General features: G+C 41.4%; 1 long non-coding RNA gene across 1 annotated transcript; it reads right to left on the bottom strand.

Moving 5' to 3' along the window:
- Positions 1 to 1,524: 1,524 nt before the first annotated feature.
- On the bottom strand, positions 1,525 to 8,720 carry LOC306934825. Its single transcript, XR_013791344.1, has 4 exons — positions 8,589 to 8,720; positions 4,693 to 5,735; positions 2,702 to 3,913; positions 1,525 to 1,988 (listed from the first exon to the last, which is right to left on the bottom strand). It is a non-coding gene; the product is annotated as an uncharacterized lncRNA (long non-coding RNA).
- Positions 8,721 to 17,540: the final 8,820 nt, after the last annotated feature.

Below are 17,540 nucleotides of genomic sequence, written 5' to 3'. Positions count from 1 at the left end.
TGTGCGCCAATATGGCTTAGAATAAAAGAAAATAGGGACGTCAACAATCTGAATTTAATTTAATATAATTCTTGGTGTGTCAGCTGCAGTCCGGTTCAAAATAGAGTTTAGAGAAGTTCCAAAAAACAAACAAAAAACCCCCCACATAGAATGGTTTCATTGAAAAGGTTACAAAGTATGAAGGTGGAGCCTGCAGCATCACCTTTCAGGTGGAGTCTGCGGCATAGATATATATAAACTCTAGATGGCTCAAGGCGGAGTTTCTGACGTCGTACACCCGGCAGCCATCTTACTTCGGGGCTACAGTACAGTATGTTCAATGGCAGCTCAAACAGAAACAGTCATAACTCGCTCAAATCTTGACGGGTTTACAAACGGGTTGGTTTATTACAAACGTTGTCAACGTGGCTATGATTCAGGATGCTTATCTGCTTATTTTTGAGTGGTGTAAACCACTCCTACGACTGGCTTTGTTAGTTTACGTGTCTGTCTGTCTGTGCTCAAAAAATGAGCATGGTTGCTACGGTCACCCAGTCCACCCGGGTGTGATTTCATTACGTCAGACATTACGTCAGACCACAGCTGATCAGGCTATATAAGACCTTACACCACTCAGTTCACATGGGTGTGATTTCTTTTATATGAACGTCGTATAAAAGCATATAAGTATGCGGACGTCTCTGACGTTTATAACAAACCAAACCGTTTGAAAATCGGTTGAAAATTGAGCAAGTTATGGTCATTTAAGAGTAGCCTGGCTAACAGGCTAATTTAAGAGTACATGCCCCATAGACACAATGTTATGTGGCCCGAGGTAAGATGGCCGCCACGTAACGACGTCGCTCTCCATTGGCCAACAGCGCGGGTGAGCTATCTAGAGTTTATATATCTATGGTCTGCGGGACCATTGTCCACCACTCCTGAATGAAGTGTCTGGTGCTGGGACTCTGGTGCAACGCACAGGTCCTGGGCCTGGTGAGAGCAGGAGTGGACCTGGTGAGACGTAGGAGGGGCCCGGACAGGAGTCAACCCACAGAGCCTAGTCCTTCCATGCGCCAGAAGCGTACCTCCCAGCCTTGGCAGAGTAGTTCTGGAGTAGTTCCAACGGATTGTGTAGCCCGGGTTTTTCCCTAATGGGACTGATTGAGGGTAGCTACTGGGACGTAAGTCGGGACTTGATCACCCCGGCTGGGTCGCCTGAGTGAGGGGTATGATGTTTGAGAGACCCGAAACCCTGATGACCTTGGGATACATCAGTGAGGATACGTCCCAGATGCATCCATGCAATGGTTTTTGTTATAAAGATACAGTACTATCTGTCTTGCTTCTGATCAGGATCATCTGATCACGCTGGAAGTGTGAATTCAAGGTTGAGTTATAATAATAATAATAATAATATGGGTCTTACTTTTTCATAAATTGGGTTGTACTGGTAATGATTGGGAAACATGTTAGATTATAGATGATTGTATTTTCCAAACAAGTTTCATTGGATTGTCAACCCATCCAAAGACAACAGGCATTAACATTGATAAATAATTGTGGACTATTTTGTTCACAACTTGAAATATAATGATCCACATTAACTAATAACTATACACACTTGTGGGATCACAATCATCTGTTATTAGCTATACACAGCAGCAAGCAATAAACTGATCAGGCCACCAACAAAACTACAAATGGTAATGGTGGTAATGGTGAGTCGTTCCATTGTTTGGAAATAAAACAGGGACTCGTCCATTGTCCTCAAAACTACCATAGGTTCCTTGTAGACCTTGTCTCCCCTTTAAATCAGTCTGGTATTGGAATTAAAACATGAAAAGTGGACATGCTGATGTGAGTCTTCCATGGTCTTTGTCATGTTCCAGGTCCTCCATAGCCATAGCTCTCATGCAGTTGGTCTATGTCTGACACGGTTTCTTGAATACCTTCGTCCTGCATCACTTGGCTGCCAACAGTGTATGTTAGAGTTTTCTGGAGGTTTTCTGAATGAGAAGAAAAAAGCAGCATTAGGAAAAAAAGCAGCATTCATTTCAAACAGCATGCATTCATACATTCACACGTACAATATTTAAGTTAAGCCTATGCATGAATACACGCACACGCACGCACGCACACACACACACACACACACGCACACACAGCCTACATAACACATTTTAAGGGGTCTACGTTGCAAAGATTTCGTTTTCTCTAAACTATTTACCAATGGTGCTTGTTTCTTAAAGGGGAATTTCTTCCTAAACCTTTTTTTTACAAAAGTAAGTTGATAATTATGTATAGGCCTATTGACAAGATATAGGGGAGCTGGTCCTAGAGCTGCTGCTGGAGGGGTCTAACGCTAGAACTCCTATTCAATCGCGCAATTGTTTTTTGTTTACATCTGTTCTAGATGATGTGAAAGCAACACTCCATGCATTGTTGACACTGCACTCTTCCTGGTCTACGTGAGCTGACGTTAACTACTGGTAAGCATACTCCCCTCAACATAATGTTTTGTAAATATGTAATTGTACAGTACAGTTACATAGCTACAGAGGAATGAATCCACCCTCAATACGTTTTTTGTTTTTCCTGGAGTTGTCCCTTTGGATAAATGGCCCGAGACCTTAATAAATGTTATGTTTTCAGAGAATCTCTCATTGTTCTTTTGAAGCATTTTATTTATTTTTTATAATACAACTTAAGGGTTTTTCACCTGTATGAGTCCTCATATGTGTCTTCAGATGTCCACCTTGAATGAAGCTTGTGCCACAAACTGTACAACTAAAAGGACTTTCCGATGTATGAGTCCTCATATGCACCTTCAGTTGACGAGTTCGGCTGAATCTTTCTTCACAGATTGTACAACTGAAGGGCTTTTCCCCTGTATGATTCCTCATGTGCATATTGAGCTGAGCATTTCGACTGAACCTTTGGTTACAAACTGTACAACTAAAGGGTTTTTCCCCTGTATGAGTTCCCATGTGTTTTTTCAGATCACCCATTTGAATACAGCCTTTGCCACAAACTTTACAAGTAAAGGGTTTTTCCCCTGTATGAGTTCTCATGTGTATCGTCAGTTGACCACTTTGACTGAAACTTTGTTCACAAACTGAACAACTAAAGGGCCTTTCCCCTGTATGAGTTCTCATATGAATCTTCAGTTGCCCACTTTGAGCAAATCTGTGTTCACAAACTGAACAACTAAAGGGCCTTTCTCCTGTGTGAGTCCTTAGGTGCATCTTCAGTTTATCATTTCGACTGAACTTTTGTTTACAAACTTTACAGCTAAATGGTTTTTCCCCTGTATGAATGCTCATGTGTTTTTTCAGATCATTCATTTGAACACAACCTTTGCCACAAATTGTACAACTAAAGGGCTTTTCCCCTGTATGAGTCCTCATGTGCATCTTCAGTTGGCCATTTTGACTAAATCTTTGTTCACAAACTGTACAACTAAAGGGCTTTTCCCCTGTATGATTCCTCATGTGCAGAGTCAGTTGATCATTTCGATTAAATCTTTGTTCACAAAATGGACAACTAAAGGGTTTTTCCCCTGTGTGAGTTCTCATGTGTGTCTTAAGCTCACTCATTTGACCACAACCTTTGCCACAAACTGTACAACTAAAGGGTTTTTCCCCTGTATGGACCATTGTGTGCCTCTTTAGACTTCTAATGTGATCAAACCCTTTGCCACAAACAGTACAATTAAAAGGTTTCTTCAAGTCCTCTTCATCAGCTTCTGTTTTCATTTGTACATTTGAGGTGCTGGCTAGAGGCTCTGTCATTCTATTTTCATCATCTTCAGTTTTCACTCGCTCCTCCTGTTCATCTTTAATCTGCTGAGGCTCTGGTTCCTCCTGAACCAGACTGGGACTCCTCTGTTTAGGAGAAACCTCCTCTTTATACACAGGGAGATGCAGGAAGTCTAGATAAAAGGTAAAATGAGAGAATACAGTTTATTTTATATTTCTCGATGCAGTATTTCTTATTTTTCATAGGGCTTTCTCCAAATATTTGTATTGTGAATGTTCAATTGACAGGTTGTTATTAGGACATAAATTCAATATTTCGATTCTTAATTTGTTTTACTCTAGGCGGGATCGTGAGCCCAGTGCCAGTCAAAAGCGCAAAATACCAAAGTAGAAGACTTTGGTATTCCTGGTTGCACTTCCTGGGCAACCAGGAAGTGCAACCCCCCACTAGCTGTAGTAGTGTTGCTTCACTGTATGCAGCAGTGGACCCGCTATGGAGTTGTTTTGATCAGCGCAATGTAAGAACAGGGAATTATAACCTCCCAAACACCGGATTTAGTCTCATTTTGAGCAGAAAAAGGAGTAATAAGTGCGCGTGCGACACGCGTGCATGTCGGATCCGTATGTCGGCTGTCTAACATGTGAGTAAAAGAAAAAAAAAAAAAAACACAAAACAATGGCCGCCCAAACCGGACATGCATCCAGCGTGCAACACACTAAAACGAAGTAGATCTGGGTCGGCAGTCAAGTGTTGGCTCTTGCGTCCACCAGGTGGCAGTGAGACGGTTAAATACACTGTTGATGTAATTAAGGTAATTGTAGAAATAATATATGCAAGCAAGTTGTTTTAAGTACATCTTTCACAACAATGTTCTTATGAAACAGTTTATGGATGAACCATTTGGTAAATGTAGACATTTTAAATCGTTTGCCAGTAAACGTTTTTTTTTACCTGTATGAGTCCTCATATGTGTCTTCAGATGTCCACTGTGAATGAAGCTTTTGCCACAACCTGTACAAACAAAAGGTTTTTCCCCAGTATGAATCCTTATGTGCATCTTCAGCTGATCATTTCGACTGAACTTTTGGTTACAAACTCTACAACTAAAGGGCTTTTCCCCTGTATGAATCCTCATGTGTTTTTTAAGATCACTCATTTGAGCACAGCCTTTGCCACAAATTGTACAACTAAAGGGTTTTTCCCCTGTATGAGTCCTCACGTGCATCTTCAGTTGACCATTTCGACTGAATCGTTGTTCACAAACTGAACAACTGAATGGTTTTTCGCCTGTATGATTCCTCAGGTGCATGTTCAATTGATCATTGCGATTGAATTTTTCTTCACAAAATGGACAAGTAAAGGGTTTTTCCCCGGTGTGAGTCCTCATGTGTGTCTTCAGCTCACTCATTTGTCCACAGCCTTTGCCACAAACTGCACAACTAAAGGGTCTTTCGCCTGTATGGATCATCTTGTGTCTTTTCAGACCTCTAGTTTGATCAAAACGTTTCCCACAAATAGTACAACTAAAGGGTTTCTTCTTTGTGTGACTTGTGGATGGAGTTTCTTTTGATGATTTCAGGTCCTGTAAGTTGTTCTTCAAAGGCAAACTTTCCCTTTCCACATTGTGTGTCTTATGTGATTTCAGAGTGTTTGAAGCCGATTGCCTGGTTTCCTCACACTCATCACTGTGCTCATTGTCAGATTCAGAACAGTGTGAAGAGAGGAGCCGGTCATCACTTGTTGGTTGTGATGCTGTACAGTCCTCTACATCAGCTTGTGTTTTTATGTGTTCAGTTGAGGTACTGGCTAGAGGTGCCGTCTCTTTTTTCACCATCATCCTCACTTTTCACTGCTAGTAATGTTTATTTTGACCCATCAGCCCCCTCTGGTCTTTGAAGAGTATCTGGTTCCTCTTTAACCTGTGAAGCTCTTGTTCCCGCTGGACAATACTGGGCTCCATTTCTGCTCTTCACACACAGGGAGGTGCAGGAGGTCTAAGTAAAATATAAAATAAGAGAAAACAATTCAATATTAAATATACAATTGTGTTTTTATTATGAAGTCATTGTGGTGCATTTTGATTATAAACTAATAGAATCTCTATATATGGGGATTAGATGGGCTACAGAAACAGCAAACAAAGTAGGTGGTTTGAACCTGAAAATCTACTGTAGGTAATTTCAACTAGTAAGCAACCAATTCAATTCAATTCAACTTGTTGACATAATTAATGTAAAATAAAAAACAAATGTAATTTATGAATGCGTTATGCCTCCTTATACATGAAGTATATATTATTGTTGTGGGGAGGTAGGTGGTCGTGGTCCTTAAGTTTGTTTGAAATATGCTAGTGGACGTGGTTCAGCCGTTCAGGGCTGAATGACAAGAGTTATTTCGTCAAAGTTATCAATTTAGTTTCTGCTGCTCAAACTATCTCCCCCTTGCACATAGACTATGTGACATTTACAGTAGGAATGACACGAGTAAATAGGGTTTGAATGTTGGGTAGAATAGCAAAGTTATGGATGATTGCATCTTTATTATCTGCATCTTGCTTTGTGGATAAATATCAATGTCCAGTTTGTGTTTTACAAAACACATAATATCCCCCTTACAACAATCATATTTATAGGCACACTCGGCTCTGTGCAGCAGACTGGCTTTTGCTTGGGCACTGCAGGTGGAAAGCTCCCTTGATACACAAACTTATGAAATGCAAATAAAATATTTAGCAGACTACATATTCCTGTAAATCCTAGACGTGAAATCAGTAGCCTAGAATTTTACTTGTGTGTTGTGAGTTGGGAGCAATGGAGCATGCATGCCCAGATTAAAAAGTAGGCTAATCCACCAGTCGCATTTTGACATCTCTGCATTAGGCCTTCTTCTGACATGAGTGGACAGCAGAGAGAGATAAAATAACGTTTCTGGTTAAGTAGGCTATAAACGACCCCACAGCCACAGACAGACATACATAGTTTTGCCCGCAAAATACACTACATGTAGCTTAGACCTAGACCTAGAATGCCTGTGATCATTTAATTAACTTCGTAAATTTTCATGTATCATAGGCATAGAACGGTCACGCTTACCATCATGTTGGACGTAAACTTGGCGGCCTGAATGTGATAAATGCTCCGTTTGTACTCACCCATTAAATAATTCCAAAAACATGGAGTGAAATATGGTCCTCTAGTTTTATATCCATGTGAAAGTTCTGGCACAAAAAGTGTATTTAGTCAATTATCTCCACTTTTTCAAGAGATGCACGCGGACGTCTTTCTCTCCGGGCGAGGGGGGACTGGAATGATCGATGAACTGATTTTAGACGTCATCACCAATTGACAAGGGAAACACAAAAGTTTGGGTCACACAATTGGCAGGTGGTGTGATTAATTACCCAGCACCTATCGCAAGGCACCTGCCAATTGTGTGACCCAAACTTTTGTGTTTCCCTTGTCAATTGGTGATGACGTCTAAAATCAGTTCATCGATCATTCTAGCCCCCCCTCGCCCGGAGAGAAAGACGTCCGTGTGCATCTCTTGAAAAAGTGGAGATAATTGACTAAATACACTTTTTGTGCCAGAACTTTCACATGGATATAAAACTAGAGGACCATATTTCACTCCACGTTTTTGGAATTATTTAATGGGTGAGTACAAACGGAGCATTTATCACATTCAGGCCGCCAAGTTTACGTCCAACATGATGGTAAGCGCGACCGTTCTATGCCTATGATACATGAAAATTTACGAAGTTAATTAAATGATCACAGGCATTCTAGGTCTAGCTTAGACCTAGAATGTCTGTGATCATTCATATACTTTGTAAATTCTGTACTACAGGCATAGATCGGACCCGCTCCTGGTAAAAATGAAACATGTGTGGCATAAATGTGATTGAAATATTGTGAAATATTGTCCTCTAGTTTCATATCTATGTGAAAGTTCTGGCACAAAATGTGTATTTAGCCAAATATCTCCACTTTTTCACCCAATTGGGGCACACAATTGGCAGGTGGTGTGATTAATTACCCAGCACCTATCGCCAGGCACCTGCCAATTGTGTGCCCCAAACATTTGTGCTTCCCTGGTCAATCAGTGATGACGTTTGTGATGATCAGAGGAAGTTTTGATTAATTCAGTCCATCGATCATTCCGGGCCTCTCGCCCGGAGAGAAAGTCATCCGTGTGCAGCTCGTGAAAAAGTGGAGATAATTGACTAAATACACGTTTTGTGCCAGAACTTGTACATGGATATGAAACATAGGGGACAATATTTCACTCCACGTCTTTGGAATTATTTACTGGGTGAGTACAAATGAAGCATTTATCACATTTACATGTGATAAATTCATTCACATGTTTCATTTTTACCAGGAGCGGGTGCAACCGATCTATGGCTACTGTATGTGGAATACTGTACCAACTGTAGTAACAACAGAGACATTCTAGGGCTACATGTAGCTTACTTGACGGGCAGACCTATTTTGCAGCATTTCAGCACCATGGAGAGTGCTCGTTTTCGGATCAATGAACCGTCGAAACTAGCAGACTAATAATGCATGGGCATTTCATTTGTTTTCGGAACAACAACGGTCCATTTGGACAATAGTGCGACGGAATAACGGGCTGTCTGAACTCGGAACAATAGGCAGGCCATCTACAATCAACGCAGTTGTTCATTCAACGAGCCTAAAGCCACTGTAGCCACCCATTTACTATTTGACACATTTTGGGTGGTTTAATCAAACTTAAATGGACGTTTTTCCCACTGCGGTCTTTGTCCATTCTGCTTTGAAACCAGTATAAACTGGTTTGAAGCTGCAGTGTAGTGTTCTACCAACCTGTGGGTCGTTTCAAACATATCCCCATCAGCCACGGAGTCTCTGGTTCATCAAAGACCAAAGTCTTTATAATAAAGTCCATTAAAACAGTGAATTCTAAAGTGGGACAAATTCAACGGCAGCTGACAGCTGTCACTGTGTGCGTGGCACGGTGACGCAATTAATGAAGTTCCGGGTCGACAACGTCTTCACTTCATGATAGTTCAAAGTGTGATATTTTACCGCCCTCTGCTGGTGGAGGTGTTTACTACAGCTCCATTGATTATGTTCACTAGGATGAGGATACAGGTCCTGTGGGCACCAAAAAACATCAGTGATAAATTAGCTGTCTTTTACAAAATATACAAATAAATAAAGTATATGCTTTGTGAAATGTCCAGAAATAATGTAGACTACATCATTTTAACATGCGTGGCTGGTACATCATTATCAGATCTAAATGTACGCATCAACTTCCTGTTTATCCATAATTTATCCCCCAAAACTGATTGATTGATTGATTGATGGATTGAATACGTTATTAGTCAAAAAACAGTACAGTCGAACACTTATAGTCTAAAAAGATATCACTGAAAAAAGCCTTGCGGTCTTGTTTCCATTTATGTCCAGCTTGTTTATTAAATTCATAATCATAAACAACAACAAACAACAAAATTCAAATCATCACTGGTTTTGTAGCAATTTGTAGCATTTTTTGTAGCATAGCGAACTGACCTCGTGCTTCCTTCTATACATGAGGAGTCCAAGCTGCTTCTTTTCACCTGACAGGGGAGAGTTTCCCCGGCCGGACGTAGCGTGTGGAAGGAACACGTTATTCCGACCAGTTCCTTTCCCCTCCATCACGCCCCCAGCGCCCACAGCGGGAATCGAACACAGGACCTTCTAGCTGTGAGGTGACAGCACTACCGACTGTGCTACCGTGCCCCCGCAATTTGTAGCATTTTTTGTAGAAATATTGGGCCTCAAATGTAATTTGATAAGCTGCGGCTGTGTTGCTTACATAGAAACATTTAGCCTTATGCAGCGTGCCTATGTTTTATAGGCTATAGTTTTTAATATTAACTGTGAAGAATTCAAAAATAACAAATATACAAGCTCATAGCACTTCACTTGGTGTCTCGTACGCTATGAGCTTGTAGATCTCCATGGAACAAAATATTTTAACATGGGGGTATTAAAGAATCACCTAGGCTATATGGGACAACTCAGAAACACAAACAAAAGAGAACTGAACCTAAACTAAACACAAGAAATACATTCTACCTAATCCTAACAAACATGAAAAAGAAAAGGGTTACAGGGATTAAAGTAAGATAAACTCTCTACTCTAACAAACACCTAACCAAAATAATAGTGATTACAATAAGCAAGCTCCCATACTCCATTAAATTATACTACCAGAAAGTAATCCACAACTTAAGTATAATTCAATGTAACTTCAACATGCTGAGGCAGAGAAAGAGCTATAAACATTCAGAGTCCCAGAGCTTTTGGACAATGGACATGCAGCAGCGCCCTGGACAAGGTGTGCACAGTATGGCAGACTGAGACACCATGCCAACGAGCACAGGTGTGAGCAGTGCTTAAGTAGTGCTTCCGCAGGACGGCCCTCCGCAGGTGATTGGACCACACTAACAAGGTAGGTAGCAGGTGGGTAGATCTCCGCCCACGGGCACACAGTAGAAGCAGCAATGACCTGTGACTGAGAACTGAGTCAGCACCTTTCTCTAATACAACAGCATGCCAACTGATAACTAATTTAACATAATTACTCCAATTTTGTAACAGCGATGATTTGATTGGCTGAGCACCCCATAGCGATGATTTGATTGGCTGAGCAAAGTACATAGAGGATAAAAAGTGAGGGCAGAAATGAAGACGGCAATTGTGATTGGCCGGAATGACAGAAAAGTGAGGACGCTAATTGTGATTGGCTGGAATGTGATGATGTATGATGATAAGAGCGCCCTTCACTTTACACAAGTGTTATTTTTCGTGTTTTAAAAACACGGGAAATATACGTCATCTTGTCCCTAACACAAACATTAAATGCCATTAACAATAAAGATAATTAAATGTTTGTTTTGACACAGTTTGTTTTACATCACCATCACATCACCTAATCAACATCACTTTAATATATTAGCGCCCCTCACTTCACACGGGTGTGCTTTATTTTTACCTCTGTATGATTCCTCATGTGCTTTCTCAGATCACTTTTGTCACCATAGGCTTTGCCACAAACTGTACAAACAAAAGGTTTTTCCCCTGTATGAATTCTCATGTGTATTTTTAAATGACTTTTTTGACTACAGCCTTTGCCACACACTGTACAAGTAAAGGGCTTTTCCCCTGTATGAGTCCTCATGTGTTGTTTTAGATTACACAAGTGACTATAGCCTTTGCCACAAACTGCACAAGTATAGGGCTTTTCCCCTGTATGAGTCCTCATGTGTTCTTTTAGTTCAGATTTTCGACTACAACCTTTGCCACAAACTGGACAAGTAAAGGGCTTTTCCCCTGTATGAGTCCTCATGTGTCTGTTCAGATTGCTTCTACCAGCAGAGCCTTTACCACAAACTGTACAGGTAAATGGTTTTTCCCCTGTATGAATCCTCATGTGTCGTTTTAAATGATCCAACTGCGTACAACCTTTGCCACAAGTGGTACAAGTAAATGGTCTTTCCCCTGTATGAGTCCTCATGTGTTTTTTAAGATCGTCTCGTTTACAACAGCCTTTTCCACAAACAGTACAAGTACATGGCCTTTCCCCTGTATGGGACATCAGGTGTCTTTTTAGATTTCCTAGGTCTACAAAGCTTTTTACACAAACTGAGCAAGTAAAGGGCTTATCCCCTGTATGAATCCTCATGTGTCTATTCAGTCTATAAGCTGCTGTGAAGCTTTTTTCACAAACTGTACAAGTAAAGGGCCTTTCACCTGTATGAATCATCATGTGTTTTTTCAGATCACTCTTTTGAATATAGCCTTTGGCACAAATTGTACAAACATAGGGCCTTTCTCCTGTATGACTCCTCATGTGTTGTTTTAGTTCATATATTTGACCAAAGCCTTTGCCACAAACTGTACAAGTAACAGGGTAATCCCTTGTATGAACCATTTTGTGCCTCTTCAGATTTCCCTTTCGAGTAAACATTTTGCCACAATCTGTACAACTAAAGCGTTTCTTCACTGTGTCACTCGTCATGGAGTGAGATTTTGTTGATGATTTCAGGTTCCGGGTCAGCTTGTTGCTCAAAGACACTACTTGACCTTCCACATTAAGTGTCTTGTGTGATTCCAGTGTGTTTAAAGCCGACTGACCTACCCTGGTCTCCTCCCACTCCGACTCAGAACAGCGTGGAGTCCAGTCATCACTGTCATCAGTGTCAGATTCAGAACGAGAAGAGAGGAGCTGGTAATCACTATTTGGTTCTGATGGCCCACACTCCTCTACATCAGATTGTGTTTTCATGCGTAAAGCCGAGGTGCTCGGTAGAGGCTCTATCTCTCTATTCTCATAATCATCTTCACTCTTCCCTGCAAGTAACATCAACATTGACCCATTAGCCTCTTCTGGTCTTTGAAGTAGCTCTTCCGGTTCCTCTTTAATCTGTGGAGACTCTGGTTCCTCCTGCACCAGACTGGGGCAGCTCTCCTGCTGTTCCGTGGAAACCTCCTCTTTACACACAGGGAGGTGATGGAAGTCTAGTCAAAAGATAGTGTGAGAGAAAATCATTGAATGTTCCTCTCTGAGTCTATTTGTATAGCTGTACAGTGTGATGGTTGAAGATTCTTTTACAACTGTCTATCATGATACTTGATCAGGACTGTATTTTACTCATCTTCTTTTTAGTTTAATTTTTTTTTAATAGCGCTTATTAGTCTCCCTAACTTGAATGCTGACAAGCTTACTTCACCCAGTTCTTTACACCTGAAACCTGTGATGTGACAATAAAGTTGAGTTCACTATAAGACTTTGATATAATGACATAATGATAATGATATGACTTTTTTCAATGAATGTACATTTGATTATTATTATTATTATTATTATTTATTTTCTGCTACATATTATGTATATAGCTACAATATGACCTGCTACAGCTTACTGAAGTAAGTTTGTTTCTGAAAACAAAAATTAAGAGAAACTGGACTTCAATGTTTTTGCAATGACTCTTTCACTGCTCAAAATACATATTCGGAATGGTAACTACCGTGTAAGTACCGCTCAAAACCAACTTCAATGATCTATTCCAGAAATTTCTAAACTGCTTAAACAATGTCAAAACCTGGTTGGATGCCAGCTTTCTCACCCTTAAACAAAACCAAAAGTTTTAAATTCTAACATCCTTTCCTCTGCTAGAAATCTTGGTTTTATTTTTGACAACGATTTTAAACTTGACACATCAGCTTTGTTGTTAAAACAAGCTTCTTCCAACTGATCACAACTAAGACTCATTGCCAAGGTGAAAGCCTACCTCCCACAAACACAGCTGGAGGTGGCTATTCACACTTTTATTTTCTCCAGAATAGACTATTGCAACTCATTGTATACTGGCAATGACCGGATGCAGTTGCCAACTGGTTGTCTTGTCCTGCCCTGCCTCAGCAAAGTCGAGGTCATCCAGCTATGTCCATAGGGGCCACTGTTTCCAGGGACGTGCAGAGAGTGTTACAGAGGCAGGGGCCGAAATCTCCCAAGAGGGCACTTTTGGACAAAAAAATAGCTGATCTACAAGCTCACAACACCCTGCTCCTGTTTCTAAATGCCTCTGATTGTTCTGATTGTTCTATCTGTCTCTTTTTTTTTTTTTAAACTTTAATTTTTATTCTTTTCCGTTTTTGTGAACAAGCAAGTTCTCTCGGGCATCACAGTACAATATAATTGTTACATTTCAATTGTTAACATTCAGAATGCAACGAGTCATCCAGTCCAAATAGATTGAGGTCCTATGCTAAGATGGTGTCAATCTTTTCCAGTGTTTTCAAACCGATCATTCGCTTTAGCAAAGTCTGTTTTTCGCACATTGATATTCTGTTGATTCATTACCATTAATATTTTTATGAATATAACCAGACCTTAATATGTGACAAGAAGATAGTACCAATAATAGCCTTAACTAACATTACAGCAATGACAAATGTTCATACAAGTTTAGTCTCACCTATTTTCCTTTCTCACACATACATCCAATGGTCATTCATCAGATATCTATTTCCGTGTATATTATCCGTTTTAACCAGTATTTGTATGATTTTTAATTATTGGTTTTCACTATCAACTATCAATTTACTTACCTTAATTGGGTTCTGTAGCTCGTTAACATTAAGTCTAATTATCGTCTCATTATAATCTGTGCTATCCTATGTCGTACAAATATTGTCATTGTGAACCCAAGGTGGCCTTAACTTCTCATCATTATATACATTAATATAAAGCTTTAAATCAAGAAATAAAGAAACATATAAACAAAGACAGGACTTCCAGCTCGAGGTTTCTTTCATAAAGCAATACCTCATGAGTGGAAAGGTAATCTCCTGGGTTCCAGGAGGCCCTTCCAACACTAACTAACTGTTAGAAAACAGGAAACTAGTGTACAGTGATATGACATCTGTTGAGCCCCAGCTTGGTCTCCCAGACAACAGGTCTGTGCTAACATCGAATATCTGAGTATAAAACAACCTATCAGACAGGTATTTAGTATTCAGTCAAGTATGTCCAAACAAAGGTAGTATTGTAAAAAGGGGGAAATAAAATATAAAAGCAAAGAGAGGTGAACATTTTCCATGTCTTATGTCTCATTCTGAATTCAAAGATATCTCCCAATACTTCCCATGTACTTCTCCGTCGTAGATCAATCAGCGTTATGAGTTATGGTGATGTCGTCATCTGGTGGCGGGGGGGTTAGTGGAGGGGGGGTTGCGGTGCGGCGGAATTCCTGGAGCCTCTGTGTTGCCCTTCGCAGTGCGTCTCGGTCATGTGGTGTCCTCTTCCCCCAAGATGTTTTCCTCAGCTTCGCCAGGTTATCTGCGGTGGTAGTTGTAGGGGTGGAGGTGGTGGTGGGTCGAAGGTTTTCCTCTTCCTCGGTGCTCATGATCCCCCTCTTCTTCAAATCCTCTCTTGCTTCCTCCATGCTGTTGTAAGTGGTGCTGGTTCCCGTGGGGCGACCGGCCCCATCGTAAAACACACGTAGTTTTGTCAAGGGGGGGGTATGGAAGGCGAGTCCTTTTTTTTTTAGGATCAGGCGGATCGGGGCATACGCGGCTCTCTTCTTCTGTATTTCTTGAGGGTAGTCATTATCAAAATAAGCTCTTTTGCCATTCAGTAGGACAGTTTTTTTCTTCCATGCTGTATTGCGTACCAGCTCTTTGGTCTTGTCCTCCAGAAAGCACATGATGATTGAACGAGGGGTGGCGGTCGGTGGTGGCTTGGGACCGAGAGATCGGTGGCAGCGCTGTATGCCCAGGTCAATGTCTAGTGCTAATTCAGTTTTAATGAAGTTATTAATGAACCCCATCATGTCATTCCCCTCGCTGTTTTCTGCAACGTTGTATAAACGTAGGTTTTGGCGTCGAGACCTTGTTTCTAAATTCAGTACCTTCTCTTGCAGTCTCTCGTGGTCTTGTAGTAGTGAACTCATCATTTGTTTGGCGTCTGAGCTCCACTTCTCGACGCTCTCCACCCGCCGCTCTGTCTGTTCCGCGTTGTCCACGGTGCATTGTAAGTCGGTGACAAGCCTAGTCAGTTTGTTGTTGAATTCTTTCTTGAGGTCTGCCATGTCTTTGCGCATTTGCTCGAAAAGAGATTCTTTAAAGCCCTCCAACTCCTTCCTAACTTCGGTCCTCATGGCTTTTATATCAGCGCGTATCGCCTCCATGCTTGCTTGTAGGCACGCCATGGCGTTTCGCCCTGGTGCGTTTAGCTCTGGGTCCACGTTGCCGTCGCAACTCTTCTCCGTTGTTTGTCTACCTTTCTTTTCTGATCTGGTGGTTGTTTTATCACTTTTAGTCTTTCTTTTGTCTCCCCCTTCCATTTTTGTGTTTATGTTTCGGTATATAGTTGGTTTTTAGGGGAAATAAAGTAGACCTTGCTGGGAGCTGGTGTTCTATGCTGCTGCTCTCTTTGGTGTCATACCGGAAGTCTCTATCTGTCTCTTATATCATGCTGCCAATTTACTATACCTCAACTTGCTGTCATTTAACTACTAAGGTGCATGTGCATGTTTGTACGGTGTATGTTCATCATCTTTACATACTTGTATCATTACATCAGTGGTTCCCAAACTTTTTCGTGTCAAGGACCCCCAAATCAACATTTATTAGGCCACGGACCCCCATTTGAAAACATTTGCCAATGACCCCGATAAGGGAAGATTTTTACGGCTCTAGCAGTGATTTTCACACACATTAGGCTACGGACCCCCGATTTAATGGCATTTCTACCTCTGGTACCCCAATTTATATTGTAAAACCACTGTTAATTTAACTCTGAGAGTAACTCTCAGAGTTACAGACCCATAATGGTCCATTTGGTTCCAAACTATCATTTAGCTGGGGACCCCCTGGAACTCCCTCAGGGAGTCCCGGACCCCACTTTGGGAACCGCTGCATTACATGACTATATTGATTTATTGATGTTACGGGTGATTAGGTGGGGTGGGAGCGGCTAGTTTTAGTAGAGCTTTGTTGTTTGTTTTGTCCTCGATTATGTATGTATGAATGTAGGCTACTTGTTGTATTGTTCTGTATTTGCTGTATGTTGCTAACCTGACTCCGCCAGATGGGACAGCAGAGAGTACACTGGGTCTCCTGGGAACCCAGTGTACTCTCTGCTGTCCCATCTGGCGGAGTCAGGTTAGTATGTTGCTGGACCCCCTCGAAAAATGAGATGATACATATCAAGGGGATATCCTTTTCTCAATAAAGGTTCATATACAACGTGCCGCGCTGCGACGCATTGAGAGCTTGTAGATCAGCTATTTTCGGGTCGCAACCCAGCACTCTTTATCTACTGGAGATGGGTTGTACGACATGGATTTCTAAACAAATTTGTTCAACGCAAAATGCCGCGTTCCAAGTTCAGGAGACTTCGGAAAAAAGCAATTCTCCTGAATGCTGCATTCCGTAATGGCATGGAAAGGAGTGGCATTTTTGCATCTCTTTCACCATGTAGTAAATGCTGCATTCATGGTCTGGAAAGGGCTGTTGTTTTACAGACGGGTAAACGGGCAGGGGCTCAAGCCCCCTTTGATGTCTATGTGTGCACGTCCCTATAGTCTTTTTCATCTATATTATATTATTATATTACTGAAATGTTGAGAGAAGAATTACAACAGGATGAATAAAACATCAAAGCATGAAACTTACAGAGGTCCAAGTGGTCTTCAGGTTCCTGTTTGACAGAAACGGTCATAGCTGGTTCTTGCTGGTGTGTCAGTCGTGGGTTGCAGCTGTCAGAACCAGAGGAAGCTGCAGGGGAAACATGTTTTTTTATACAATATACTGTTCAACCTTTGGCGCCTCTGAAAGTTAAAGTGCTTTTCTATGTGCTCTCTATGGTTTTGTAGGGAAGTACCCAAGGGTAACACTAACACTGTGAAAATTGGCTTTACATTTCTGTCTCGTCTCCCGGAGGGCGAGACATAAGGATTACACTTTCCGAGTGTCCGTTTGTTGTCCCACCACGGGGACTGTGCATTAGTCCGACATGCTGTTAGTCCGACATACCGGTACGTGGTTAAGACTCAGCGTGCATGCAGTCATGGTTATGGATGATTAGGGGTATACTATCCCAAAACCTAACCCTAACCTCAGTCTTAACCGGCCACATAGGTTGCTAACCCTAACCTCAGTCTTAACCGGCCACAAAGGTCGGACTAACAGGAGGTTAGACTTATGGGCAGTCCCCATAGAAAGAACAGCTAGGGGCATTTGCAAACTTGGAGGCAC

This window comes from Electrona antarctica (assembly GCF_951216825.1).
Source record: "Electrona antarctica genome assembly, chromosome: 13".
Lineage (NCBI taxonomy): Eukaryota > Metazoa > Chordata > Actinopteri > Myctophiformes > Myctophidae > Electrona > Electrona antarctica.
This window is presented reverse-complemented; position numbering and strand designations above follow the sequence as displayed.